At 36.7% G+C, this 3,979-nt stretch overlaps 1 pseudogene; it reads left to right on the plus strand.

Annotated features, from left to right (window-relative positions):
- Positions 1 to 1,809: 1,809 nt before the first annotated feature.
- Positions 1,810 to 3,979, plus strand: LOC139852389 (CBS domain-containing protein CBSX5-like; annotated as a pseudogene).

A 3,979-nucleotide genomic window follows, 5' to 3' on the forward strand; every position in this document is an offset into this window, starting at 1 on the left:
GAACGTTGCAGCCGTAGGTAGCAAAACATTGTCAATGTGCGAACGAGTTTCACTAACCGAAAAGCTATTATCAACAGCCTCCAACCATTCCCAAGAGTCTTCTTTATCCGAGATAACCAAGTGTCCAATATCAGTGATCAATGCTTGAACCATCGATGTATTTCTAGCCTCGATATCGTCTCGTAGCCAACACCAATTCCAACACCCATTACAAAACCATTCCACAAGAGTGCAATCTGCATTAGATTCCAACCGAAATAATCTGCCATATTTATCTTTCAACTTCCCGTCCCCCCTCCAACTATCAAGCCAAAATTTAATCGATCGTCTATCTCCCACTCTTACCCGTAAAACGTTAGAAGGTAGTAATCCTCTATGTTTCACTTTTTGAAGGCAAGATAACATATCGGACCACAACCCGTTAGAAGCTAAATTAGTACCATCCATGCCTGCATTAAGACCGTGAATAGACTGTAAAACAGAAACCCATGAATAAAAGCCCATAATTAAACGCTCGTAAACTTCCGATGTCGAGACCACCTTTATCCAACGAAGCTAACGATTGATCCCTACTAATCCATTGCATCTTTCTATTGCTAGAAGTACCACCCCAAAAAAATTGAGCCCTTCGACTTTCTAAACTATTAATCACCGTATCCGGACAACAAAACAATGATAAATAGTATACACCCAAACTACCCATTACCCAATACTGATTTAACAAGAGTGAGTCGTACTCCGATAGATAACAAATTAACCTTCCAATCCGATAGCTTCTTAGAGAACCGATCCTCCAGATATTTCCAATTCGAAATTAGATTCATATTACTTCCCATCGGTAATCCTAAATACTTAAAAGGTAAGGACCCTTTTGTACAGCCCAATTCGTGAGCATAGCTCTCCACAATAGAATCCGACACCCTGACACCATATAGGTGCGATTTGGACACGTTTAGTTTCAGTCCCGAGCATGAATAGAATTCATTAAAAACGTGAATAGTATTGAGTAAACTATGCCTGTTTCAATCCGATAAGATAATTGCATCGTCGGCATAAAATAAATGAGGCACCACGGCCTCCGAGCCTCCTAACCGAACACCTCGAATATCCCCTTTTCCAACTCTTTCTTTAAAAAAAAGATTGAGACCCTACATCACGATTAAAAAGAGAAACAGACTAAGCGGGTCTCCTTGACGAAGACCACGATGTAACTTAAACTCTCCCTTTGGACTTCCGTTAACAAGCACCGACGTTCTAGTATTAAATAAACACATTCGCACCCATGATCGCCATAAAGAACCGAAACCAAGGATACATATGATCTAAAAACTCCCATCTCACCGAATCATATGCCTTCTCGAAGTCCACCTTAAAGATCATCAATTGTTTTTTCTTTTTCTTGTAAAAACTGATCAACTCACTAATAATTAGTGGACCGTCAAGAATTCGCCTACCTTTAATAAACGCGGATTGTTCACGACTAATAACTTTATCAATAACCTCTGTCATTCGATTAGCTAGAATTTTGGTAATAATTTTATATTGCACCCCGATCAAGGAAATTGGTCTATAATCCTTGATGCACGAAGGGTTTGCATTTTTCGGTATTAAGGTTATAAAAGTCGAACTCGATCCCTTTGGTAATTCCTTCTTTTCAAACGCTTCATTTACTGACTTCAACAAATCAGTGTTTAAAAAAGACCAATACTTCTTAATGAATAAGAATGTAAATCCATCGGGCCCCGGTGATTTATCATTCCCGCAGTCCCACACCGCGTTGCGAATTTCGTCCTCGGTCACAATTTGTGTATGGCAATTAGATTATTAGCATATGAGGTCTCCGATCTTTGCCTAGGCAAACCTCCCCTATCCTCCCTCCCTATCACCGCCACAATCTATCACACTTTAACCGCACTCAAAACATCTGATGATACCCACATAGGTATCTGGACATGTGACCACCCTCACTCCGACCACCTTGTTAACAACTATCGTTATATAGGTAAAATTTGTATGGTTGACATCATTTGTTACCTTTGCAAAAAAGACAACGTCACTTCTCCTTCCTTGGCTCTCAAGTCACCCGTTTTAGTCTTGTTGTCACATGTTCCTCATGTTGTTAAATATGTACAACCCTCTTCAAGGTAAATTCAATAAAGTTTATTAAAAACTATTGCTTTTCTAATTAGGATTTTCTGACAACGAGAGCTTTAAAGGCGAACTGTCTAAAATCATATAAGTTTTGTACAATTTAATAATATATCCATTTTAATTTTATGAATAACTATCATTTACAATATTTTTATGCAAGTTAAAAGACATGTCATCCTAAGGTAAAGTTGCCATTGAAAAAAGCTTTTAATTTAAATAATTTTATTCCGAATTACGTTCGTGAATACTTATATTGACACGAATCTCTTTCTTAGAAAGACAGTTCACACACCCAAATAGAATTCTACATATTAACATATATAAACATACTAGTGAAATGACACGTGAAAACACGGGTTTGTTTAAACGAAACAGTTTAATGATATGTTTTAGGTATTAAGTGAATGTAAATGTTAAAGTCATTTAGTTTATTGCCCCGTGAAACCACGGATTGTGACTAAGAAACTTGTCGTTGATTTTACAAACATATATGTTAAAGTCATTTAGTTTATTGCCCCGTGGAACCACGGATTCCGACTAAGAAATTTATCGTTGATTTTACAAACATAAAGTTCGCTCAATGTTGAGTATTTATATTTATATTTTTAATAATAATTATTATTATAAATGCCTTTTAAATTTTTTTAGAAAAATAAAATTACAATTTAGGAGAGATTAATATTTCCTTTTATAAATGATTTCGTATTATTTTTTTAATTAAAATAATATATAATTATGACATCATCATTATGAAAAGTAAAGAGTAATTAGCTTAATGATGATGTCATCTTTTTAGAGGTTTATTATACTATATAGATAGATTATCTACTTAGACTTATATAATTCAATGATTAGTGGGACACCTCGATACCTAAGATAATTGACACTTTTTGTTAATTTGTTGCATCTAACCCTTGGTGTATTTTTTTTTTTTTTTTTTTTTTTTTTTTTTAGTTTGCTTGAAGCAATTGATCTTATTATTAATGGAGCACATAATCTTGTGGTACCAATAAAGACAAGAGCTACGGAAAGAAAACAATTGAGGCCGAAATGTGAATATTGTTGGCTAACACAAGAGGACGTGATCAGGTTCCTTTCAAGCTCAATCGGTTCATTCTCACCAACCGCGGCTTATTCTATCGAGTCACTTGGAATCATCACTATGAACGTCCTCACAATCAACTACCATTCTCCGGTTATAAAAGCACTCGACGCTATATCAACTTCTCTTGCTAACCAAACTTCGGTCGCTGTCATCGATGATGATGGAGTGTTGATGGAAGAAATATATCCTTTCACACTTGCTTATTGCAACGAAATGGTTAGTGTTGCCATCACAACATTGTCCGCAGATGATCTTATGGCATATATAGATTGTGTTGGCCCATCCGAAGATATTATCCGGGTGGTGGAGACAAGGTTGAGAGAAAGGAATTTGTTTGGAATGATAGAGGAGTTTTCAAATTACTCCTCTAGCATTCCGTATTGTAATAGTAATAGCAACTCATCTTCTGAAGATGAGTTGGTATCGTCCTCGACTACTACGACGTCGGATAGGTAAAATAGGTCGAATAGCTACTCCGCTCGAATGATGAGGAGAGCGGAAGCTGTTGTGTGCCATCCTGAAAGCTCGGTGGCAGTGATGATTCAAGCGATTGCGCATCGTGTGAGTTATGTATGGGTGATTGACGACGATTGTAGTGTGGTCGGAATAGTGAAGTTTTCTGGCATGTTGGAAATTTTCCGGGAACATAGTGTGGTCGGAATAGTGAAGTTTTCTGGCATGTTGGAAATTTTCCGGGAACAATTGGAGAGTATGATTAACTAA

Source organism: Rutidosis leptorrhynchoides, chromosome 1 (assembly GCF_046630445.1).
Source record: "Rutidosis leptorrhynchoides isolate AG116_Rl617_1_P2 chromosome 1, CSIRO_AGI_Rlap_v1, whole genome shotgun sequence".
In the NCBI taxonomy this organism is placed as follows: Eukaryota; Viridiplantae; Streptophyta; class Magnoliopsida; order Asterales; family Asteraceae; genus Rutidosis; species Rutidosis leptorrhynchoides.